At 41.2% G+C, this 27,222-nt stretch overlaps 1 protein-coding gene across 1 annotated transcript in view; it reads right to left on the reverse strand.

Annotated features, from left to right (window-relative positions):
- The window catches only part of PRICKLE1 (prickle planar cell polarity protein 1), a 111,570-nt gene extending 84,348 nt beyond the window's left edge, over nt 1-27,222 (reverse strand). Inside the window, exon 1 of the mRNA XM_038577336.1 lies at nt 27,205-27,222. The gene's annotated coding sequence lies outside the window, so the exon portion shown is untranslated. The remainder of the gene's footprint in view (nt 1-27,204) is intronic.

Below are 27,222 nucleotides of genomic sequence, written 5' to 3' on the forward strand. Positions count from 1 at the left end.
GCCCCCCAATAGTTTTCAATGACAGGCTAACACCCATGTTATAAATCCTCCCTAGAGGCTTTATCATGACGTAAGATGAAATTTATCTTATTTTCCATTTCAGAGGTTTGTTTTTAATGATAAGGACTCACTGTGTACAGCAACTATGAAAAGTCATCCCTAAGAATGGCCAAGATATATGGCTAATTCAAAAATCATTCTGGGAATTTGTCACCGTCACTGAACTACTCTCCGTGGCTGCTGCAAGGCAAAAAGGTGAAAATGTAATGTCTCACTCATTTTCAAATCAACCAAAGGCAAAGCTATCTCATTTGTTGTATTGGGAAATTCAAATATATGCTGTCATGGTAGTATTACAAAGGGAAAGGTTAGAGAGGGGATGGAAACCTCACTAGAGATTATGTGAAAGACAGCAGAATTTGAGGAGGTTAAAAAAAAAACCAGGGGATCCCTGGGTGGCACAGCGGTTTAGCACCTGCCTTTGGCCCAGGGTGCGATCCTGGAGACCCGGGATCGAATCCCACGTCGGGCTCCCGGTGCATGGAGCCTGCTTCTCCCTCTGCCTATGTCTCTGCCTCTCTCTCTCTCTCTCTCTCTCTCTGTGACTATCATAAATTAAAAAAAAAAAAACACCTATTTTTAACTTTATTTTTAAATATTTCATTTTTTAAAGTAATGTGTATACCCCATGTGGGGTCGAACTCACAACCCCAAGATCAAGAGCCGTATGCTCCACCGACTGAGCCAGCGAGGTGCCCCAGGGATGTAAAATATACTGATAACCTTTTTTACAAGGCAGATCAAAATTATATTATTTACATATTAACAGTAAGGAAAGTTAAGAGAAGTTGCTAATGTACTTGAAATCGGCTTGATACAGTACTAATGGCAGTGAGCTGTGAAATAAAGAACCTCTGGAAGAGATCTTAAAAATCAATAAGAAAAAATGAGAAATGAATAAATGAACGAATACATGTAAGAAAAACAAAAGATGTAAGGGTTCAATAACAAAGAGACAAGAAGCAAAGCAAGGCAAAAGACCTGCAGGCAGATACACAGAGATAAAATCAAAATATCAACTGTATAATGTGGAGAAGAGATGTGAACATCCTCCTAAGTGGCTTCAAAACCGTAAGTTGCAGAAGGAAAAGAGAAAAAAAAAAAAAAAAAGCCTCATAGAAAGGTGGAAGAAACTTTACTGCCAAGACAGTTGGAGATTATTTCTCAGAAATACTGGATCACCAACAGAGACATAGCTCACATCCAAATTTTAGTAGATTTAATTAAAAATTTTAAATTGCGACCAGGACAATTTCATGGTTCTGGAAGATAGAGCTAAGTTACTGCCACAAATAGAAACTTGCCTGTGGCAAGCCAAGTTCAAGCAGGATGAGTAAGAATACTAACTGCTTCCTTCTCACACTACAGAAATATTGGAGCTTTTAAAAATGCAGTGATTTCTTTTTTTGGGGTATTTCTTTATGAAACTTAATTACAGACCCCCCCCCCAAATCAATTGTTTGATAAATTGAATATAGACAGGAAGTCACATAATTTATCGTGCAAACCAGGACACTTTTAGAAGGCAACTAATAATTATGTTGGGACAATGGGCATAAACCAGAATGTAATCTAAATATAGAGTAATATCTTAAGTGAAATAACATCAAGGAAATTGGACTCATTGCGTCAACTCTCTCCCACTATGAAAAATGTCCTTTTCCAAAGCACCATTGAAATAAATCTTTCTTGAGGTCATACTTTAAACCTAGGAATACCAATAGTTCCCCAACTTCACTGCAGTATTCAGAGAAATATCCTTGGAAGGGTTCTTGGAAGAGGATTTAAATTTTGGGGGTGGGGCGGTCAATTTCAGAAACATTGGGATTCCAAAGTCCTACTGGAATGTGAACAAAAGCAAAAGGTTGTATTTACTGTAATGTATCCAGATGTAGAGCTCAATGTCACCTGTAATAAAGCACAATAATTTGATTATTACAAAGGGGATTAACTTAAATTTAATTTGCATTTATTTAGATGCATTTTATTTGGGGCAAGAACACCAGCTCCAGCAAATGAAAGAGAACAAAGAATCCAAAATGGAGTTAACATAGGTATCCGTATGTTTAAAAATATTCACAAGCATCTGCCTCAGTACAGTCAAGGGTAAATACAGAGGTTAATATCTTAATTGGGGTTCCCAGATTCACTGAAATGGGAATTGCCAGTGGCTATCACCAGATTGCTGGGAACAGCAGCTCCAGCTGTGGGGAGAGAACATTCGGCCAGCACTCCAGGACTATGGGTGATGTCTGAGGGATGGCCATCAACAACGCAAGTTTTAAAATGGGTTCCTCCAGGGCACATGGGTGGCTCAGTGGGTTAAGCATCTGCCTTCAGCTCAAATCATGATCCGGGGGTCCTGAGATCGGGGTTCCTGCTCATCGGGGAGCCTGCTTCTCCATCTGCCCCTCCTTGCTGCGCTCTCTTTCTCTTTCTCTCTCAAATAAATAAACAAAAATCTTTAAGAAAAATAAAATGGGTTCTTCCAAACTTATCAGGCAGGCAAGTTGAAGAGAGGGGAGAGCAGTGGGTGGAAGGAAAAGTTTGGGGTCACCTTGAGAACCAAGACACTTCAGGAAGTATCACTTCTATCTAGAAGGGGGTATGTTTTGGGAACAGAGCAAGGACATGGGAAGTAACTGTCCCACCTCAACCCTCTGCCATCCCAAAGTGGTGCTTTTCCAAAGGTCATAAAGACAATGGTGAAGGGAGACTACAGAAAGCAGCAAGGAATATACGATGGGCATGGGATGATGGCATCACAGGGGCAGAGAGGAGGTAAACCAAAAGGGAGCCTTTGTTAGGGGTTCGCTGTCCCCAGCAACCAAAGCAGCAAATCCTCTGAGCCGGGCCAATCCTGTGGTTTTATCCATTTGTTGTGTGGTGTGCATCTGTTTGTTGTGTGCTTCTTCTGCTAAGTGCTTTTCACCCATGGCCAGTTTCTCTAGCTGTTTTCTTCTTTTTACACCAGGGCTGACTTCAGGATCCCAGAGGCTGTTTAGGGGAGGGTGCTGGAGGAAGACTGAGCTATGGGAACTCATGGAGGAGCTATAACTAAGCTCTGGGTAGCTTTTTTCCTCAAGTCTCGGGCTCTGAAGGCTGATTCCAAGAATGTGTTCACCAAAAATGGGCCAGAATAAGGGACAGGGCATCGAGGTAAGGGAAGCAAAAATGTAGCTCTACTCTGGAAAGAGACAACTAAAGCAAGATATGGGGACACTCTAACCCAGCCCCCCTTACTGGATGGTTGAAGGCAAGGGAGAGAGCAGAGGAGATGCAGGAGAGGACGTGAGAGCACCAGGCCACAGGTTCAGTGGGGAGCACAGTTTGAACAAAGCGTAGCATAATCAGATTTTCACTTTAGATAGGTCACTCTGCAGTGTGAAGGGGGCCAAGACTGGAGGCCAGAAGCCTGGATGGTGGATTAGTAGACTACGACAAAACACAGAGCGTTTGAGACAAGAGGATGGCTGGTCCCAGAAATGTCCAGGAGGCAAATCAGATGGGTCTTGTAGCTGAATGAATGTGAAAGAAACAAGCAGTCTGGGTAACTTCCAGGTTTCCAGTTTGATTGACTAGGTGGTTTTTAGGCTATTAACCTAGAAGGATAGACCCAGAAGGTAGAGAGGATTTGAGGGTGGACAGTGGCCAACAGAGAGCCGGAAGGGTAGGTGGCCCTACAACAGTAGGCTTCTCAGCCCGAGTACTCTAAGTGTTGATCTCAAGCAAACTGGGACTGAGTGTACAGACCCGTGTAGGATGACCTGGATCCTAGTCTGGTGCTAATGTGTATGAACTGTGGGTGAGTCTCTCAACCATTTGAAATTTGCTTCTTCATGAAATTAGATAGCTAACCCATAGCTTGTTACCAAGCCTGCTTCATACGGGCTCCCCACGTATGGAGCCCGACGTGGGACTCGATCCCGGGTCCCCAGGATCATGCCCCGGGCTGAAGGCAGCGCCAAACTGCTGAGCCACCGTGATGCTCAAAATATTACTTTTTAAAAATGGTATGTTATTTAAATTCATTTTATTAACATAGAGTGTATTACTAGTTTTGGAGGTACAGTTCAGTGATTTATCAGTTGCCCCTAACACCCAGTGCTCATTATTTGCAATGGAACTAACTGGTCTCATGGGGGATCAACATACCTTAACAAACTGCTTGGTAGATTTAGACCTTGCTAACACTCTTCTCTAAAGCCTTCTACATTTAGTATATACAGATCATCCGTCCAAATGATGTACTGCACGCTAAAAATGCTCCTGAGGGACGCAATCAACTGACGGACAAATATGTATTGAATACGTATATTCTGTGCCAGGAATTCTATTAAGGGCAGGATACACTCTTTCACAATCTCCAATATCCCCCCAAAGTCTACACTGACCCCTTCCCAATGAAACTACATTTCTTGAGCTTTCATTATAAAAGTTATTAGGGAACAATTAAGATATTTTAAGAAAGGGGGGACGCCTGGGGGGCGCAGCAGTTGAGTGTCTGCCTTTGGTTTAGGTCATGATCCTGGGGTCCTGGGATAGAGTCCCGCATCAGGCTCCCCACAGGGAGCCTGCTTTTCCCTCTGTCTGTGTCTCTGCATCTCTCTGTGTGTCTCTCATGAATAAATAAATAAAATCTTTAAAAAAAATAGACACGCACTAATGAGGAATAGCACAGAGAGAAATTCATTATAACCTCTGCAAACCTTCATCTTCTCCATCCTTACAACCCATTATTTACAACTTCTGATAATATGTGATTTATACATCTTTGCTGTGTAATAAATGTTCACTGTGGATGGAATCTAGTCTAGTAAGCAGCCACCTAGAGATGAAACTAAAGAAAAATAAATTAAACATACAAATCATCCTCGAGATCTGTATATAATTTGCTACTACATATAGTATCATGTTCACTATATGGCACATGAGGGACAATTTTGCATTGTTTTAAATGACAAAAATCCTACAGGTAAATACTATGGAATAACATGGAAAAGCACCCAAAGTAGGGTGGCAAATATACTTGATGGAAAAAGTGAAGTGACAACTAAGCATCCTCAAGAAGTTCATCTTAGATCAGGAAGGCAATTTTGCTCTATTGTGTGCATTTTCACAACTGTGTTGTACTCCAGAAAAAAAAAAAAAAAGAGTTTTCGGCAGAAAAATAGTAAGCAGAAGGAAAAAAAAAATCTACCAACTTCTTCTTCCAGAGACCAACCAGACATACAAACACTAACACAGATGAATATTCACTTTTCTCCCCCAAAGACTGAGCACACCCTACTCTACAATTTTATCATTTGCCTCTTTCCTCTTAAAAATACCCTGAGTATCTGTTCATACAACTTTACCTTTGTACCTTCATTTTTAACAGCTGCATAATTTTCCACCCTCTGAACATGTGATCATTTCCCCCCTAGCCTTTAAAGTCTAAAAAAGCTTTTCTGGCCATGTTTTAAAATGTGAGGTTGAAACAGGCATTAAGATAACTCCGTCAGTAAATCAGTTCAGCAAAGAGCCTTTAATATACCATTTCTAATTTCAAAAACAAAATTCTGTAATGTGACATGAAACTCCATAATGCCCTTAGATTTGCAAGTTTTATTTATTTATTTTTTAAAAGATTTTATCTATTTATTCATTAGAGACACAGAGAGATTGGCAGAGACACAGGCAGAGGGAAAAGCAGGTTCCATGCAGGGAGCCTGATGTGGGACTTGATCCCGGGACTCCAGGATCACGCCCTGAGCCAAAGGCAGATGCTCGACCGCTGAGCCACCCAGGCGTCCCAAGATTTGCAAGTTTTATAAAGCAGAGTTCAAATCTAAGTTCCTTTGAGGGTGAAATAACCGCTTTCAGGGAATGCATTGGTTTGAAGAGAGGAAAGGTCATTTCAAGTTTAAGACTGCCATCTAGTGCCTCCTTCCTTCCTGTTGGATGCGGGAGCCTTTCAGTTTAAGGATACTCTACAGTTAACTTTTGGGAACTGGTTAAATTGGGTTTTCAACAGCGGTGATCTTTTTCAGCCTCCAGGTCATTCTGCGGTACCAGCTGTGCCGATGAAGGAAACGGACTGCACTGTGCAGCCGTCTTCGAGAAGAAGGGAGGCACAGACTGGAAATTAAAAAGCAGTCATTTATCATGCTTTTGCCGACCTGTGCAATAAAACTTGACCCCCACCCCCACCCCCCCAACAAGACAGATTAACCCTTTGGACTGATGTAATCCCTGGAACAGATGGATGGATAATGGGGACATAGCAGTCCGCCAAGGTTCATCACGTTTAAGATGAGCAGTGTGGCACTGGACATGCGGCTCTGGCTGGCACGGCTGATGTGTCATCAGCTGAGCGGCACCGATTCCGAAATCAGAGTCCCGCAGAGCCACCTGCCAGATACACTAGCTACTCCCGGGGTGACCCAAGGCGTTCCTCTGTGAATCGATGTAAAATCAATGTCCCAGCGAGATGTTAGGTGGCACCGAGCTAATGGACAAGGAAATGAACCAGGGAGGCACAGCGAAGGAGGCTTCAGCCCTCGGAGCTCATTAGCCTTGGAACAGGTCCAAGGCACCTGGTGGTTATGTCCACCTACCTGAATTACCACGCAAGTTTCAATTGGATTCAGTCCCCTTCCATGAGTCATAAATTATTTAACTTTTACTATGCACCGTTAAACAATTGTCATGTTCCACGCATAAGTGGCTGCCTTCCAAATGGGGTATGAAATGACTTTGTGATAAAATTCACAGGAGTCCTAACGTATGAAAGAAGCTGGATTACTTTTAGATAAAATTCCATCTGGCAGCTCAACTGATCAAGATATTTATTCGATTTCAACCAGTCACCGACTTCTGATTAGGCAATTCTGAATGGCACCTGATTCATCTCTTCTAGAAGACATCTAGTTGATGCATAAGAAAAGTGAAAATTAAAAAAAAAAAAGAAAAGTGAAAACTTAAAGGGATTTTAGGTTTATCCAAATGTGTATCTTTTTTTCTTTCTTTCTTTTTTTTTTTTAATTTATGATAGTCACAGAGAGAGAGAGAGAGGCAGAGACACAGGCAGATGGAGAAGCTGGCTCTATGCACCGGGAGCCCGATGTGGGATTCGATCCCAGGTCTCCAGGATCGCGCCCTGGGCCAAAGGCAGGCGCCAAACCGCTGCGCCACCCAGGGATCCCCCAAATGTATCTTAAATAAAAAATTCCATGTTCAGTAAGGTCTTGAAAATTATTATAGAAACTTTAATATATAGATAGATCAAAATAAAGAAAAATATTTAACTTTAAACTATCTTGTATGTTGGGAGATTATTTTCACAAGCATTTACACACTAATATCAATAATAACTTAGTTTAATTTAATATGCAATAGTTGGTGTGAATTTAACCTTGACCCCCAAGGTTGTTTTAGCAAACACAAAATCTTTCATTTCCTAGCCTTTATCATGCAAATCCTGTCACACAGCCTCTTAAATTCCACCTTTATCTGGCCCTGAGGAAATGTAGAGAAAAACGGTAGCCTATTTGACCACGACAGGGGGTAAATAAAATGAATTGCTTCATTTTTGCAGGCGTTAATATAAAAGAAAAAATACGAATATTTGGGGCTTTTCCATATTATAGATTCAGTGTAAGTTTGAAAGTAAAAAAATAAATGAATAAAATAAGAAAGGCCAGCAAAAGAGATGTTATGAAGTGGTATTCTGAGAAAAACAAAACAAAACAACAACAAAAAAAGGCCATTTCCTCCTCCAAGAGAATTCAAAAAGAAACTAATAGAAAAAAGAAAACGCCCCTGTAACTTATGATATATAGTTACTTAAAAACAAATCCCCTGCCTATGGGACAGTGAGCCATGCAGCAAAAATCCAGGCTGTGTCTGAGACTGGTAGGGAGAAGCAGGTGAACTTCCTAGGCCCAGGCCTTGTGTTAGGAAACAAGCAGGGATTCCTTTTTTTTTTTTTTTTTTTAAGATTTTATTTATTTATTCATGAGAAATACAGAGAGAAAGAGGCAGAGACAGAGAGAAGCAGGCTCCTCGCAGGGAGTCAATCCCCAGACCCAGATCACACCCAGAACCAAAGGCAGACTCTCAACCACTGAGCCACCCAGGCGTCCCACAAGCAGGGATTCTGATGGCTTTTCTGATCCAGATCCCAGATTTCTGGTCTCAGATCCAGATCCTTATTCTTGTTTACGGTACAAGAATAAGAACACCTAGGGATGCCTGGGTGGCTCAGTGATTGAGCACCTGCCTTTGGCTCAGGTGGTGATCCCAGGATCCTGGGATCGAGTCCCACATGGGGCTCCCTGTAGGGAGCCTGCTTCTCCTTCTGCCTGTGTCTCTGCCTCTCTCTCTCCGTGTCTCTCATGAATAGATAAATAAAATCTTTAAAAAATTAAAAAAAAAAAAGAATATGAACGCCTCACAGTCACTTGGGTGACCTGGGCCTTTGGGCTCTGATGGTGACTCATGAGAGTCACACTCACCCTCACTGAGCATCAGAGGGCACATTTGATAATTGAGGGTGAAAGTCTTTTCTCCCTATTTCAGCTATACCAGTAAGAGTGTGGTCCCCAGGCCGGCTCAGTTACAAAATAAAGGATGTAGAGCATGGGGTCATATCTTCGGATCCCTCAACCCCTTTTCCCTTCCTTCCACCACCCCCTTTCTTGTGATTTTTAGGAATTATGTCTATTACCAGGTTTTTTCAGTAAATATTGATTGAATTAATGGATGAGAGATAAATTTTAAGTGTAAACAATCTGGGTAGATTTTATGTCACAATTAACTTTCAAAATAGGTAAACATTTGCAACTTAAAATACTGGGGCATCTGGGTTGTGCAGTCAGCTGAGTATCGTCTGACTCTTGCTTTGTCTGACTCTCAGGTCGTGATCTCAGAGTTGTGGAATCGAGCCCAGAGTTGGGCTCCCCTCTCAATGTGGAGTGTGCTTGAGTTTCCCTCTCCCTCTGCTCCACCCCACCACATGCTCGCATGCATGCTCTGGCTCTTAATTAAGTAAATAAATCTTGAAAAAAATATCCATAAACCAGATGATCATTATCTATACTTTGGAACGTTTAGACACAGAAACACTGTTTATGGGCTTTTTTTTCCTTTGAGAAATGTTAAACTATATCACTAACACTTGTTTTTCTTATTTTTAAAAGGCACACGGCATAAATTTTAGAAAAATTCAAAGTGGGACAAAGAAAAAAATTACACCCATTCCTAATCTAACCACTACTAACATTTTGCAAATACAAAACACATACATAGAGTCAAGAGGACACCCATGTTTTGCATCAAATCCAAAACATCCAAGTTCCACAGACCTAGGAGAGGGGCATCCAGGGAGTCTTTGGCCATTAGAGGATTGTTTCACCCTAAAGAAAGCTAATGGTTTCTGATCACTAATCAGACTGTACCCAGTTACACTGAGAAATATAACAGTTTAAAAAATAAGAAAATTCTGTGGGGTGGTCAGCTTGAGAAATAAAAGCAATATCCAAGGACTGCTTAAATGTTACTATTTAAGAGTAATTTGCTATTTGAGCAAAATGACTGAATTACTTTCATGGGTACTTTCATCAAGCCAGGACCACCAAAACATCCACATCGGTCAAAAGACAAGGATAAGCCCATTCGAGATACTTCTCCCCTGAGCTGTTTTAGAATCACACTCCTACCCATTTTTCTCTTTATGGATTCTATCTGGCCCACCTGAGATTTTTTTTTTTTAAGATTTTATTTATTTATTCATGAGAGAGAGAGGCAGAGACACAGGTAGAGGGAGAAGCAGGCTCCATGCAGGGAGCCCAACATGGGACTCGATCCTGGGACTCCAGGATCATGTCCTGGGCTGAAGGCGGCGCTAAACCGCTGAGCCACCCGGGCTGCCCCTGAGATTCTGATTACATCATTAGCTCTCTGTACTCGCAGGAGTCAAATTCTTGACTTCTACAAATTGGTGACTTAACCAACATTGCTGTCAAAGATTGTGATTATTTTATCCTAAAAAATAAGAAAAGCAAAGCAAAAGCAATGATCTTTACAGTTATCATGTGTAGCAGGAGAGGCACGATCACAGAGATTCTCTAAGATAGCCTTCATTTGGGGAGCCTGGGTGGCTAAGCCTGTTAAGTGACTGACTCTTGATTTTGACTCAGGTCATGATCTCAGGGTCCTGAGATGGAGCCCCACCAACAGCTTGCTGGATGTGGAGCCTGCTTAAAATTCTCTCTCTCTCCCTCCGTCCCTCTGTACCACTCCCTCCTGGCTCAAGCTTGTGCTCTCTCTAAAAAATTTAAGACAGCCTTCATTTTATTTTATTTATTTATTTTTAAGTAGGTTCCACACCCAGTGTGAAGCCCAACATGGGGCTTGACTCTGAGATCAAGACCTGAGCTGAGATTAAGAGTCAGATGCTTAACGGACTGAGTCACCCAGGTGCCCCTAAGATAGCCTTCAAGGTGATACTATTCTCTAAATTTCAGCTGAGAAGGAAAACATATTATTAATTCTCTCTTAGCATTGGTATAGAGTTTTTTCAAACTGTGTCCAGGAAATGGGTCCCCTCCACCTGGCTGGGGAGGAGACAGGGGCACTGGGAGTATGGAGCTGTGAGTTGCCAGGTAAAATACACGATGCCCAGTTAAATTTGCATTTCAATTTTTTTTTTTAAGTTTTTATTTATTTATGATAGTCACAGAGAGAGAGAGAGAGACAGAGACACAGGCAGAGGGAGAAGCAGGCTCCATGCACCGGGAGCCCGATGTGGGATTCGATCCCGAGTCTCCAGGATCGCGCCCTGGGCCAAAGGCAGGCGCCAAACCGCTGTGCCACCCAGGGATCCCTAAATTTGCATTTCAGATAAACCACCAATAATTGCTTTAGGGACATGCAATATTTGGGACACACTTACACTAAAAATTATTAATTATTTATCTGAAATTCAAATTAACTGGGCATCTTAAAGTGTTTTCTTATTTTGATAAAATCTGGTGGTCCTATCGTGAGTCCTTTTCCTACCTCCCAACAAGAGCAATCCTACTTTACATGCTGGAGTTCCAGATAATCTTGTGCTTGAGAAAAGGGTTCACCTATCAAAAAAAAAGTTTGAAAACCATTTTGCTAGAGGAATCCAGGCAACACTCTGAACTCCACTGTCTGTGGATTTCCCATCAATAAAGCAGAGTGCGTCTGGTTGTTGTGAAAATCAATTAAAGCTTGTAAAGCCCTTTGAAATTGGCATGTTCAGCTGCATATACTACAAAATATTTATCACATGCCAGACTGCCTGAAAACATCCTGATTAACAATAAGATGGCAAAATTCTAAAAGATGTAAAATCACAATTTTAATATCACCATATTGAAGACGCGCATATTGAAACGCAGTGGAACCTTCTAACCTAAGATGCGTGCGAGTTTATCTTTGAAAAACAAACACACGATTTGCTTTTAAAATTACAGTGTATTGTTATGGATTTTTTTTTTCAGCTGAATCATAGTTTTTAAAATAGGAGTTCAAGAAAACAATCAGGAAATGAAGAAAATAGTTCACCTCCTATGAGTCTATTGTCTGCTATTTCTGCTTGGTAAGGTTTTTTTAAGCTTGAAAAAAGTTCTTATGAAAACAAAACAGAGATACCAACACAATAAAACACATCTGGAGGCCACTTGGTGACATTCAGGGTTCTTTTCTTTCCCCCCAACCATTAGCTTTCACGGAAAGCTCTTACAGTTACTGAAAGCGAATGTCATGAGAGTATAACACTCATTATATAATGTTGTCTAAACACTTGAGGCTGAAGTTGAAGCCTGGCAGTGAAAATGAAGAGTAAATAAATTTAGACTGTGGCAACATAACAATGACACGGCACAGTGTAAATACCTGGTAGCCTGGGCAGGTAAATGCACCATTTAAGGAGGAGAATGGAGAGCTTTCATTCAAAGCAGCTCAAAGTCAACCACAGGGAAGAAAGACAGGATCACGATTCAAGTTGTCGAAATTCCTATCTTACTTCTGCTGGAGGTTTTATAAAGGTGGAAATGAGTGCATGACCAGGAGCAATCATTAATGTGAGGGCCACATAAAAAGCCTAGCAATTCTCTGAGTACCCTGGTTGTCTCACCTTTCCTGCCTCTGCCCCCCCACATTTCCTCCTGCCCAGAATGAGTCATTCTCCAATTGGGATGGCACAGCCCACTCCTGCGCCGTCATTAACATCCAGCTGGGTCACCTCCCCCTTCTCCGAGGCCTTCCTTAATAATCTGCACAGAACCAGTGACTTCTTCTGCTTTTGCCTCTGTGCTGCTGTGACATTTCACTCTTCCTGCCTCTACCATATTTCCCGAGGAGGTGCTTCGACGTCTTCCTTCCCTACACAGCCATGAGCTCTGTAAGACAAGAGCCACTCCTATCTAAGGTCTGTATTTCCACAGCCCAACACGGTGCCCAGCTTGACCACAGGGCTCAACGGAGGTGTGCTGAAATGAAAATGATGCCTCTAGATTGAAATAAAGATGGGAAAGTTTACCATTAAATGGTTAATGCGTATTTGTAAATGCCATGTGTCTTGACTTGCTGAGAAATGAAAAAAAGGCACAGAAAATGCAAAAGGGCTACCATCACTTAAAAGCAAATAAATGGTCAGCAGAAGAGGCAGAAGATGAAAGGTTCTGTGTATCCCCTTCAGGAGCCAGAACAACAGAAACCCCTGTGAACTATTCCCAAAACACCTCTGCAAAAGTGTGCCAACTGTGACCTGGAGGGCCAGCCTCCCAACCAAGGACATCTGCGACTTTATTCCTGGCCCGCCCTCCAACAGTCTGCTGAGAAGGCCCACAAAGGTGTCATTAAGCAATGGAATGCCTTCCTGCAGCTCTTTCACACACTCATTACCAGTTGATAGCGTTTGATCTGGGAGTCATGGCTGAAATGACCCAGATTCAAACTGGTGATTATTAATGTCACATTTATATAGATGCTCCTTCCTATTAGAACAGCACTTCATAGTCACTTATGAACCTGCCAGGAGATGTGCCACGGCTCATTGCTATGTTCATCTGAACAATTCATAAACTCCATCTTCTTAGATATAATACAGATGGTACACTGCTTCCCAGTGGGCCATTTGTAACTTCAGGCTCAGCCTAATTAGAATGTGAATGAGATCCAAGGCCCTAAGAATTTGCTTAAAAGTTACCGAGTTAATTAATCACAGTGCTATAAAAATGGAACACCCAGGCCAGTAGGTGAGGTGACATATGCCAACATGTAGAGTTTAAGAGTAATAGAGAAAGGGTTTCACCACTTGCTGCATATTTTCACCAGCTTTTATTTGGGGAGTGGGGGGAGAAAAAATAGTATTACGGTTTCAGAAAAGAGTAGGAATGCAACTAAAATGGGTATTAGGCTATTTTTAATAAGCCCTCTCTAAACCTCCCTAAATTAATTCCAATTTGGTCAGTGGACACACACATGTTAAAAGAGTTATAATCATAATGTGATTACATAAGCAAGTGAACATACTGCTTGGAGTTCTACTTTATAAGTTTTCCACATTTCCCATGCATCAACACAGTGCTCACATTTCTAATTCCTGGTATGAATATAAGTATGCCATTGTTGTAACTATATTAGATTAATAATTTGCCCTTAACATTACTATATTTTTTAAGTTCCTCATATTAAACTGTAATATAACCTAGTAAACCAGACTTTTGGTAAGGGGAAGTATATATTCTCTTAGGTCTTTAAAATATGGCTATTGTTGAATTTTGAACTGGCCACACTGAATCATGAATAAGGAAACCATTTTTTTAAAGTGTCACCTGGCTAATATGAATACTTTTGAGTTGACTGTTAACTAACTCTAACCAGGGACTTAGGTAGGGATAATTAAGGATTTTTAAAAAATCAGCTCCAATTTATTATCAATCCTCCTTGAAGTTACAGCCTCCAAGTCCAGTATTTTAGAACTAGGAAATTCTGAGCCTAAAAAGTCATCAGGACCCTTTTATGTTTGAGGAAACCAAGGCAGAGAGTTGATAAGAAGTCCAGGTAATTAAGTGACTTATCCAAAATCACATGCAAGTTAGTAGTAGGAGAGGCTAGAATTATCTAAAAACACTTAATATAGAATGAACACATGGGCGACCGGGTGGCTCAGCTGGCTAAGTGACTGACTCTTAATTTGGGCTCAGGTTGTGATCTCAGGGTTGTGAGATCAAGCCCCCTCATTGGGCTTCACGCTGAGTGTGGAGCCGTCTGCCCCTCCCGCTGCCATGCACACACTAGCTCCCGTACTCTCTTTCTCTAAAAAAAATTTAAAAAGAATGAATATGAAAACAGCTATATCTACAAAACATTGTCAAACAATTCTGTATAAGTCACAAGTGCTTGCTTATTTTCCCTCTTTTCTTTTTTTCTGAAAAATTCAACTACAGATGTCCATTCATACAGGAACCGCCAAGCAGAACTCCTTAGGAAGGTGTATCTTGTCCTAACAGGCAGCTTCTTCAACGGTTCTGGGAAAACTTGGTGAAACCTCCAAAGATGCAGCAAAGGCAAACAAGATGAATTTGCAAGTGCTTTGTGTATGTTGGAGGTATTAGTCTTTTTATTAGTAAAGACGCCCCCACCCCTCAGTTAAAACATGTAGTTTCTGGACAAATAAGTGGGTTTAGCTCATTAATTGGAGGGTTGACCCACTGCCCATTTAGCCCTGGAACCTAAGACATTAAAATAATCATTTTAAGCAACCAGGTTTCCTAGTAAGCCAGTTGAAATCACTTAGAGGATTAGCTTTTCACCTCTGGAATTTAAGTCAGAGGATTTCTTGAGTGAAGATGGCCCATTATCCTTGTTTTAACATACAAGGCAACACCACAAGTCTGTCTGAAGATACTGCCTCTATTTTCGGTAAAGATTATCAAGTAGCATGGATACATTACGAAGAGGGACAACACATAACATCCCTGCTTCAAATATTCAATCTTCCATTAATATGGAATCTGCCTGCTATTTGGTTACATTTCACTGATCACTTTGTGGGAGAAGGAGAGGGGAGGAGGGGGCATTCGATCTGTCTGTCTTTTTCCTCACACTCTTATCATGTTCCCCTGGCTTTATTCAGATAAGGAAGGAAACAGCTTGGAAACTTTAACTGCAAAAAGAAAACAAAACAAAAAATCCACACAGACTCAAACAACACACAGAAGAATCTTTGTTCTGAAAATTTTCACTCAGACAAAAACCAAATACTGGGTTCTATTTGTCTTTATTTTTTATTTTTTTAAAGAATTTATTTATTTATTTATTTATTTATTTATTTATTTATTTATTTATTTATTTATTCATGAGACACACACACACACACACAAAGAGGCAGAGACACAGGCAGAGGGAGAAGCAGGCTCCATGTAGGGAGCCCAATGTGGGACTTGATCCTGGGTCTCCAGGATCACTCCCTGGGCCAAAGGCAGGCCCTCAACCGCTGAGCCACCCAGGTGTCCCTTGTCTTTATTTTATATATAACATTGAAACAGTCCACAAAAAAACAAACAAAAAAAAACCCCATCAAAACACGATCCACCCATGCCTATCCTGTAAAACAAGGGTGGCCATTCCCTAACTTTATTATAAAAATGAGAATATAAGCATAAAGCTCTCTAATTTGCTCAGCCATACATACTATCAGATTGGAGAGGGAGGGCCCTAATTTGAAGCACAGCGAGCTCCTTATACTTTTGCAGTCATTCATTCTGCAGGAATTTATTAAGCACCTTCTGTGTGCCTCTAAGACTGATGGTAAAGCAGTAGCCAGTGTAGATTTGTTCATGGAACAGACGGCTATAATAAGTAAGTTTGTCTGATAGTGCTAAGTGCTACGGAGAAAAGGGAAGCAGGATGAGGGGTCTCAGGAGTGCTGGGTGATGGCTGGGGCAGGCAAGGGTGCCGCTATTTTATACAGGGTGATTAGGGAAGGCTTCCCTGATACCAGATGCCTGTTGAGCAGAGACCTGAAGGATAGGGTGAGCTGTGATCCCACCTGGAAAAACCTGCACTTGTCCTTTTATATTAGCTTGTCAAGTCTAGTCAAACAAGATTAGCTGTGAAGCGTCAGGAAAGTGAAAACTACAAATAATAAAGCTTTATACAATACTTTGACCCAGCTCTCAATTTATCTCCAATGATCCTTAAACCCTGTTTAGCTACAGCTTAATCTTTTTCCTAAAATGCCTCACGGTATCTCTTCACATAATGACTAAGAAAAAGAGTTTTCCAGTTAAATTGTGCAAACAACCCAAGTAGATAATGCAGGTAGAAATTTCCACTCTGAGGTCCTGATTATGTGATCTGGCAATGGGCATACAGTAGAAAAAAGTGAGCTGAGGTTAGCTGATTTTGCCACTGGTCATGCCTGTACAGCGGAAGTTCAAAAACAAATTGGACAGTTATCCAGGTTTTATTATTTTTCTTTTTATTTTTTTTTAGTTATCCAGGTTTTAGAATGGTGAGTTTTTAAAGTCCTCCTTTTAACTAAAAATAAAACCCCACCCATAAAGAATGGCAACATGTAACAATAAAAAAATCAACTAAGCTAGGTAAGTATAAATTTCTGATTTTGTTTATACTATATAGACGTAGCCACAGATACTGACTGATTTAAATTTTTTAAATTTACTCTATGCTCTATGGATTAATTTTTAAAAATTTACTCTATGCTACTAACAGATAATGATAGGAAATACTCCAACTTTTCAAAGACCAAAGAAGAAAAGCAAAGAAACAAAATGGGCAATAAATTCCTTTAATCAACTTCTATAAAACTATGCAACTAAGAATTTTTCAATGCTTCGTAATAAAACTTTCAGATGCATCAGTTATTTGATTCTTATCATATTTTATTGAGAGTCTCTAATTTATCTTACTTAGAATGAAATATATATATACATTTTATGAGTATATATATACTCATATTTTATTTAGAGTCTCTAATTTATCTTACTTAGAATGAAATATATATATATACATTTTGGTCATAAACCTCTGTATAGTATGTATCTGGACACTTTTAAAGCACTTCAAATGTTATGAAGTATCTGATATGGAATTGTGTCTATAAAAGGATCAAAATAACTGTTGGCCACAAAAAAATAATAGTTATAATTAGCTAGCTTACTTCACTGAAGAAAAAAAAGGAATTGGCATTTTTGTTGTTGGAAAGGAAAAAAGGCTTAATCAGGCACAGCCTTTATTAGGAAATTTGTATTGATAAAAATCTTTCTAAAATGCTTAGCCTTTGTAATTAAAAATATTTTAAAAATAAGACTTAAACTTGTAATGCAGTTGTAAATCTGTTAGATAAGCTCTGAAATCTTTATGGTGATAATGGCCGGGTTAGATTTCTTAAACTAACACACACTAAGATGATCACAGAAAACTGGACAGTCATTCATTCATTCAATACACATAAGCGCCAAAAGGGAAGGACACACAGGAAAAACTATGTTTTTTGTAAGATAAACTGTTTTTTAACAGAATGTTAATTACACTTTCAAATAATATACTCTTTTTTCCCAACCTCCAGTACCTTTTTCACTAGTACCTCTGTATTAATTTTTATTTATTCATTTTCCCCTTGTTGTTTATTATTAAATTGTTCTTTGAATCTGTTATAGCTGACACACAACGTTACATTAGTTTCAGGTGTACAACTTAGTCACTCAAATTCTATATTTGTTGTGCTGTGCTCACCACAAGTGTAGCTGCCATCTGTCACCATACAAGGCTATTATCATACCACTGGCTGTATTTTTCCTATGCTGTGCCTTTTATTTCTGTCACTTATTCATTCCAAAATTGGAAGTCTGTGTTCCACCCCCCTACCCATTTTTGTAATCATTAGTTTGTTCTATTTATTGATCTGATTCTGCTTTTTGTTTTTTTTTTTTTTAAATTCCACATAGGAATAAAATCATATGGTATTTGTCCTTTTCAGTATAATTTATTTTGCTTAGCACAATACCCTCTAGGTCCAACCATGTTGTCAGAAATGGCATGATCTTGTCCTTTTTCACGGCTCAGTACTATTCTATTATTTATATTATACATTATATACACACACCACATCTTCTTTATCCATTATGGCTGAGTAATATTCATATATGTATATATATGTGTATATATATAAATACATTATGCACACACACACATCACATATAAGTAAGCTTATCCATTCATAGATCAATGGACACTTAGGTTGCTTCCATATCTTGCCTATCGTAAATAATGCTGCAATAAACATAGAAGTACACACATGCATCTTTCTGAATTTTTGTTTTCATTTTCTTTGGGTAAATAAATACCCTGTAGTGGAATTACTAGATTACATGGTATTTTTATTTTTAATTTTTTTTAGGACCCTCCTGCTGTTTTGCACAGCGGCTGTACCAACTTACCACCAACAGTGCACAAAAGTTCCTTCGTCTCTACATTCTCACCAAGACTTGTTATTTCCATACTTCTGAATTTAAAGCAATGAAATCAGCTGTTAATCTGGACCCAGAAAAACCAATCAATCACTGTGGAGTATCCCAAATGTCTGGAAACATAAGGAGAATAATGTATTATGTTGTTTCCCGGATGAACAATTATATCCATTGTTTTAAATTTGGAAAGGTATCTGAAAGCTGACAAAGAACATATTGAGCATGTTATTTGAAAATATAATACTAGGGATGCCTGAGTGGCTCAGTGGTTGAGTGTCTGTCTTCGGCTCAGGGCATGAGCCTGGGGTTCCAGGATCAAGTCCCACATCGGGCTCTCTGTGAGAAGCCTGCTTCTCCGTCTGCCTGTGTCTCTGCCTCTCTCTCTGTCTCTCATGAATAAATAAATAAACTCTTAATAAAATATATAACACTACAATTTCAAGAAGTCTCCTGACTTCTTGGGCTCTCTGTATTTGTCAAGAATCTACCGTGTGCCAGGCACTGTATTGGGCACTGGGTTCACAATGGTGAACAAACATGGCCCTCCTTCACATTAATTACCATCTACCCCAAAGAGCAGAACACAGCTATTCCTGGAAGTGGGTTAGAATGACATCTATACATTTTTGACAGCAACATTAGGAATAAACATAGAGGTAATGGAAGGAAGGGGAAAGATGGAAGGAGAAAGGAAGAAGGAAGGAAAGCAGTTCAGCCTCTTAGGATTAGAAACATAACATTTTAGAACTAGAAGGCAATCTTAGAGATCATCTAATTTGGTGGCTCTTAACCACAACTGTGCATCGAATTACCTGTGAAGCTTTCTCAAGCTAAATGTGCAAGACCCCACCTAAAACCTACTGCCTTAAAATCTCTGTGTATTATTTGTCTTCTGAAAAGGCTCCATAAGTGTTTAGGATTCAAACCTTTGGTTAATATATACTGATCTAACCTAATTCCCTCATTTACATATGTGGAATTTGAGGCTCAGAGAGGTTAAGAGGCTGACCCAAAATCACACAGCTCTATTACGGTCCAATTTTTCTGATTTGTCAGGAAAAGACTGTAGAATAAACTTTTTCTGCAGTATTATGCCACTGTCCATTCTGGAAGCTCTGCTTGAGAAGAAACAGGATAAACTGACCAGTACTTGCTAAAAGTTACTGAACCAAAGTAAAAAGCCTGTGTCTATGGACAACACATACATATAAACAACAGAAGACCCATCATACACCATAGTAACCTTGGTTGCTTCCTCCTTAAAGAGCCAAGTCAAGCTAGTTTAAAACACTCACAAATAAATATCATTATTCCCGTCAGTTCCTCATTTCAGCACTGCAATGAATCATAATTGTGGTCTTCATGGGTAAGGAGGTGAAGAAGAGAGTGACTTTTCTGGTTTATTCCTTAAAATTCAGAAAGTTAAAAAGGAACACAAACAAACCCAACCATCTCTAATACCTCACTATGAAGAAAGCCTGGTCTGCTTTGAACACGTTTGGCAGTACTTAAGGACATGTTTTTGGCTATTAGCCTGGCAAGCTGTTTAAGCTTATAGAAGGCCCACAAAGGGAACTTATATGATTAAGTTAGTTAAACACAAACATCTTCTCTGTATATTTTATTCCCTCCCTTCACATTCACAAAAACTTAAAAGGCTAAACATTTTAGAACGAGGTGAGGGAAAGCAAGTTATTTATCACTTCAGCTTCTTTCTCAAGGCCTGTGTAAATAAGAACTAAGGAACTCAATGAAATTATTCAGATGATCCTTGCAATGAACAAAGCTAAGCGTCAGAAAGCAGTTCAAAATTCCTCTAAAGCATATGTATTTTCTTACAAGAAACATCTGTGATTCTCTAATGTACTTCAGACCTAACTTTATCTCTTTCTAAAAATTATGTAACATGCATACACTTCCAGCACCAAACATACTTATTAATTACATAGTCACAGAGGAATTTAAAACGCCGTCTTTTTTTTTTTTTTTTTTTTTTTTTTTGACACACACTATAACAAGTATCTCAACACTGGAGCACTAAGCAGTCTTCTCACATAAAATCTAACAGTTCCCTAAATTGTTTGGAAGTGATGTTTTAAAACAAAACAAAATGCCACACTATCTAGCTCTTTTTCACATCCTAACTAAAGAGCTTAGATTATTCAAGCATGTAAATAACATAGTTGGAAATATCAATTACGGTTAACAAGTCATGAGTGTCTTGAGAAGATTACCTATTATTTGCTTATCAGTGAGATAAAAGGGAAAAAAAAGAAGTGCAAATGCTTTTGGTGAAACTGTAACTTGGTTTAAAGCAGTTTGCTATTTTTAGCCTGAAAGAGGGGTGTGTACACATTTGTACTGTGCGTGCGTGTGTGTGTGTGTGTGTGTGCTTGCGCATCCAGAAGACAGCATTTTAACTAGGGCAGAGGAGCTGGCCAATATAGGAAAGGGTTTTAATAGCCTTTCTATTTCAACCGTAGTTACTGTGGGTTTTGTCACTATAGCAATGGGGCTGGGTGGGGTGCATATCTGGCAGGCTGGGGTGCTCAGCTGGTAGAGCAACATCAACCTCATTTTACCTCAAGCTGAGCAAATTTCTCTAAGAAGGTTTCCTTAACTGAAAGACGGTTTTCAAGGATAAAGGAGAAGTCTGAGCATCAGTTGGTGGGCACTTCTTCCCAGTATACTGCTATCCCAAGGCCCACCTCATACCCCCTACACCGGATCAAAGTCCTTCACCCATTAATGGTAGCACCTTGGATTTAGCCAGTAAGCTAACCTCCAGGATCCCAATGATCCCTAGCAGCCTGGGCTAATTTCAGCTGTCTCTACAGGGGCTACATGAAACATGGCATTTACAAATTTGGATTATACAGCACTATTTATTACACTATGGAAGATTTCCAAAAATGCCAGAAGAGATGTTGGCATTTATGCAAGTCAACTACTGTTCAACCCAAAGAAGCACTATATTCTATAGGATGTTTTTTGCCCAGTACTGAAAGAGCCTATGTGAAAACACCTTAATTAGGACCATCTTAGCACCTCAGTCATTGGATACCCTCTAGCTCTAGGTGTTATGTTTCAAATGGGCCAACAAACCATCCTGGAAACAGAGCCCCCTACCCCCCAGTCCTGTAACCAATCCCTTCGCTCCAAATCCTGAGAGTGTATATTTTCTTATTTTCAGATTTAATAAGTCAAGTATATCTGGTAGCTATTAAAAGATTTAAACCACTACCGTTTTAAAAGGTTTCAGTGTTCAGAGATTTCAAGCCCACAGAGGGGACGGAGCTGGAGGGTTTGGGTTGCTGCAGAATGGTGGAATTATTAGCTGGTCTCCCCTACCCCCCTTTAGAGAATATTCTTATTGATCGCTCTCTACTCTTCTAATGTGTTTTTAACACATGATCATGGGCTCACAAAGTAAAATAGAAGAATCTGAAGAAAAGACGGTGTACCAGATAGTCTCCAGTGACCGAAAAAGATAATGATAATGATAGATTGCTAAAGAAGGGGTGGGGGGGGGACTTGAAAACGTTAGCTGCTTACAATATGGGATCAGATAACCTTTTCCCCTCTTACTCTTTGGGGAAATCCAAACTACTGTACAATGTTTCTTTAAAATTTCCTTTAATGAACAGCTCAGTTATGTTTGCTCAAAGCAAAGGGCCATCCTAGAAAACCACAGTCAATATTGTATCACGTTAAGTGGGGCTACTTTATATCAGACTTTTTTTTTTAAGGCAACAAAAATGGGGTGGGGGCAAGAGGTGGTTATAAAAAACTTCACAGGAAACCAAATAGCCTTTATTTAAATTAAAAGCAATCACAGCCTGATTCTTGGAACATGCTTCGAAATGCTTTTTGGCATGCAGCTGCTACATGCCGCCAATATTGTGTGTAATTGGAAACATTTCAAACAGAATTGTTACCAAAGTCAAAGACCATAATTGCTAGCGGTGGGATCTGTGTCTCAGATAAAAGAAGGGCAGCTGAGTGAGAGCGCACTGCACCGAGGAGTCTACTTATGGGTCTGCATCTGACTGCAAGATTTCCACTGTATTATTGACAAATCTTTGCTTCCAGAGACCCAATGAGAAAAGAAGTAAACAGAGAAGCATACGCAGACCAAAAGCTGGTGGACGCTATAAATCAGCAACTGGGACAAAACTCTTAGGAGTATATGACTTCAGGACTGGAACAACTGAAATAACACAGCCTTGACTTTTTTTTTTTTTTTCCCCTGAAAGTGCAATCCGCTAGATATGAAAGGCACCTCCTCCAAGAGTTTACCCCCAAATCAACCAGGGAGAAAAATGCAACTGCAATTTCACTGGTCACTAGGATCACTTAGGACCCAACTTATGGACCGGGGTGGTGGTGGGGGGGGGGGGGAGCGTTAAGTAAAGGTAAACGACAGCTGCTTGCTAGTTTACAGCTTTAAGTTTTCCAATGTTTACTTTGGCATCTGCTTTGCTGACATTTTTATTTGTATTTTAAATTTAAAATCTCTCTTTACAGGGAAATGAAGCTGGAAAGGCCTAATCAGTTCAGGCTGGGCAATCATTCTTGCTCTTGGAGAGGTCCCTCCAAAAGTGACCAAGATGCATTGAGGGTTTAGCCTAAACAAGCGAACGAAACGGAGACACAAGAGGCATTATTACATTTGCTCTGAGACGTCTGATCCCCCCCCCACCCCGCCCCAACTTAGTAACTGGAAGTAGAGCCCCTGCACCACTGGCGCGGGACTGGCTCTTGGAAAAATCGTGTCATTCTGGCACACGGGAGAGGGATCCCATTAGCCTGTCGTACCTCCGCGCCAGAAGTGTCATGACATCAGCCTGCTGCACCTTGTAAAGCATGTCTCTTCCCACCATCCCTCCTTCAGGAGCGAGGGAATGAGGGGAGCCCAGGCTCAGATGGACCCCCCAAGCAATTTCAGGCCAGATGTCTTCCACCGCTGCAAATGTCCTATCCCCAACCCGTGTGCAGTTACCCTCCTTGGTTTCCGTTGGGCACAGCCATCAAGGGGCATCCTGTCCATTGCTGGGGTGGGGGAGGCTGCAGGGGTACACCTGTGTGCATCCGAGATAGGGAAGTGGGGGGGGTGCTGCTGCGGCTCCCGGTGCCACCTCCGTCCCTGGCACCTCTCCTGGAGCGCTGGCTCCATAGGCCGCCTGAGGTTTCGAGGAACTGCAACAATACACGACTTGGCACCCAGAGGACTGTACTTTCTTCTCCCAACGTGTCTGCTCTCACACCAGCCTTCCAAAGATACTAGCACACGGTACGGAAATGCTTTTATTCTGTGACCAGAAGAAAAAGCAGTCATGGTCCCCCTAGAACATCAACCAACCAACCAGCCACCCAAGAAATGCAATCCCCTCTCGTCCCTAACTCCTATTATGGAATGATTGCACATGGATTTAAGCAAACTGAATATTCTCACACTCATAGGAGTTAAACAACTGGTATTGTTTTTACATAAAATGAGGAGAAAAGAGAGCTAGTTTTCTAAGAGGAGGGAGTCCCTCCTGGGCAAGTGGCATCTTTCACATTTCTATGCACAGACGAGAATCACTTTGACTTTTTAAATGACTTCCCTTTTTTTCCAAAGGAAAAATTTACTTTTATGAACTACTTTAACCAGGAAAGTAACTGCAATTAACTAGAACACTGATAATGACAATGTTTTCTGAAAATCATTTCTCGTAATATTGGAAAACACACACACACACTATAGGTAGAGGCCATTAAAAGAATTACTTAATTACCGGCAAATACTTTTTAAGGATTTTTAGTCCATTTCATGAGTACTATGAACAGTTGCTCCTAATATTCAACTTCTGTGTTTCTGTGTTCAAGAAATTATAAAAGTTTTTGGAAAAATTCTCTTGCAATACCACTTTTTAAAACAGCTTACTTTGGAAAGTCCTTCATTAGAGAAACCTCAACTTTTAACCTTTTTTCTTTTCTTTTGTATCTTCTCATTATTATCAAAGGAGAAGATATTAGTAACAAGCAGACTTCTATCCACATCTGACTCTAAACTTAATAGTTTAGCTATTAACCCTCTAAGGGTTTTTTTTTTTTTTCCTTCCCAGATGATATTAGATTTTATTTGCATGACCAAAGCTGTCTCACTGCAGAGACAAATGGTGGTTCCATGGAACTTGATTATAAAAACATGATAAACTTTTAAATTTTCATTGACATTGCTAGCAGAACTGATTGAATCTGTCATTTTAGTAAAACATATCACTTTTCTTTTGAGAAAACCTGTAAACCAACAGGGCCACTCAGTGATAAATCAACAGTAAGTACCAAATTAAAGATGGAAAGAAAAAAAAAAAAAGGATGGAAAGATTAATTTACCAAACCTATTTGCTCACATCAACATGGCTACCCTCTGTGTACCATCCAGTTTTTCCCCCTTTCTTCTTCCTTCCTTCCTTCCCTCTCCCTCTCCTCCCCACTCCCTTCCTTCTTTCCTTCCACCCCTCCTTCCTTCTAGGTCTATTCACAAGAATGAGTCACTATCATTAGCCATGACTTATTAAAACAGATTTTTGAGTTCATCAGCAAGTGTGCTAACTCCTGACTGTGGGTAACGTCCATTTATTTCCAGAATCTTTAGTTTTAATGTGTGGAGCACATGCATTGTTAACCTTTAAATCCTTTGTATAAACATTTCTGGTAGAGCTTGTAAAATATCTCCTTCTGTGTTTCCTGACTCGCCAGTTGATGGCATTTAGAAACCCTCTGGTACCAGCAGGTGCTGTATTTTGCTTTCTTCAGGCTCCAGCTGGGCTACAATGACAGATTCCTGTCCCAGGCCAAACCCCACCACCTAGGCTAGGACCACATTGGAGGCAAACTGAACCGGGCCCCACCAGACAGCAAGATAAATGGCTGCTGTTTAAGTTTAAAATCCCTTGGTGGGAGTAAATATTGTTCCAGGGAAAAAGGCTTGACAAATATTGCGTCATCCTTCCAGAGCTGTCTTGATTAAAGCAGAATCTTTGGATTAAGTTGGTGCTCAATTCCAAATGTATCTATCTTGCTGTCGTGGGATTCTCCCCCCCCCCCCCACCCCTTCCTAGAGTCTGAAAACACATATTGTTGAGGATGGTCAAACAAGACTGCCGCCTCCCCAGGGGCTGGAAGTCCACTCCTGATAATAGAAGGCGGCTGAACAGTGACACTTCACTGAGGAGAATGGAGACAGCAAAGGCTTAGTGGGAAAAGGCCAGTTGTCACCTAAGTGACAGGCAACAGCTGAGCTCACACATCTGGAGCCAGACCAGGGCAAACACTCGGCAACCCTTGCCCGTCTACACCTTGGGCCTGTCTGAAAGGATAGATAGAAGTTCCTTTTCCTCCGAAAGTACCTTAAAAAAAACAATCTGCTGGTGTGAACCCCCTCAATTATGTAACGCCAGCTGCACACACAGCCTTCGGAAGTATGGATTAAAACGAAGAGGTACCCAGAACTGTAAGGCACGCTCAGCTACAATTTCATTAAGTATCCACTGGTCCTTCATAAAATCCATCGGAAAGTCGCATACACACGCCTGCTTTTTATAGCACAAACGCATCTGAACCCCTCCGGAGAGGCAACAGCTTTACATGCTTTTTTTTTTTTTTTTTTTTCTCTCCTTTAGGTAGGTTCCCAGGGTGTGCTCTTCACCTTGTTCATGGCCGCAGCCCGGCCTCCCTTTCTCTGTTTAAAATCAGCCACCAAATACGTTTGGGTTGTGATCCTGAATCCTCCTTAGGCAAGCTGGACCTCAGCGCGGTGCCAGCCCGTCTCCCTCCCCCCACCCCCCACCCCTGCCCCCCATCTCAGTCTTCAGCCTCCCGAAGACAATCGGTGGACAATTTCCCCCAAAGTCCCCCAAATAATACGGCCCTGCGGATCCTCACAGGCGATGCCGTTTGGCTTTTCTTAGAGGGCAATGAAAATTTAACAGCTTTCTGCTGCATCCCTGAGCCCCGGGTCCTGCTAATTATTAACATGCCCAGCGTCTCCAACTTTTTCTGCCTGAAGGGACGAAGATGCTCCCATTCTCTTCCACATACGTGCTACATTCAGAAAAACACCTTTGTCGGGGCGGGGGGTGGTGGTGGTGGGGGGGAGCTGCTGCAGCACCCCTGCCAAAAAAAGCAATGGGCCCTTTGCGCAGAGCGCTTGGGGAGAGCATCAGCACCCTCCCTCCGGACGCCAGTAGGTGACAGGCGATCCTAAGCGGCCGACACATGCCAGCGCACCGTCGCCTCCCTGCGCCCCCCTCCCCATCGCCCCGACTCCGGGGCCGCTGAACGGGGTTCCACGCAGGAGAGAATCAGGGGAGAGTTGGTAGTGATGCAGCACACAGGGGCCATGCGGGCGGCCGATCTGGAGCCCTCTTGGTGCTGCAGCCCAGGACCCGCTTTCCCCGTCTACGCAGCCCCCCAAAACCCGGCTGCGCCTTCCTCCTCGTCCTCTGCTCCGCACACCCCGTCTGGGTGTCACAGCCCCCCCACCTGCAGGGGCACCCCGGGTGCCGGCCCTCCCCTGCGGCGCTCGCCCCCCCTCCGCGCCGCAGCCCCCCTGCAGAGCCGGCCGAGCCCGGCTGCCACTCACCGCGCGCGACGGGGACCG

This window comes from Canis lupus, chromosome 27, assembly GCF_011100685.1.
Source record: "Canis lupus familiaris isolate Mischka breed German Shepherd chromosome 27, alternate assembly UU_Cfam_GSD_1.0, whole genome shotgun sequence".
In the NCBI taxonomy this organism is placed as follows: domain Eukaryota; kingdom Metazoa; phylum Chordata; class Mammalia; order Carnivora; family Canidae; genus Canis; species Canis lupus.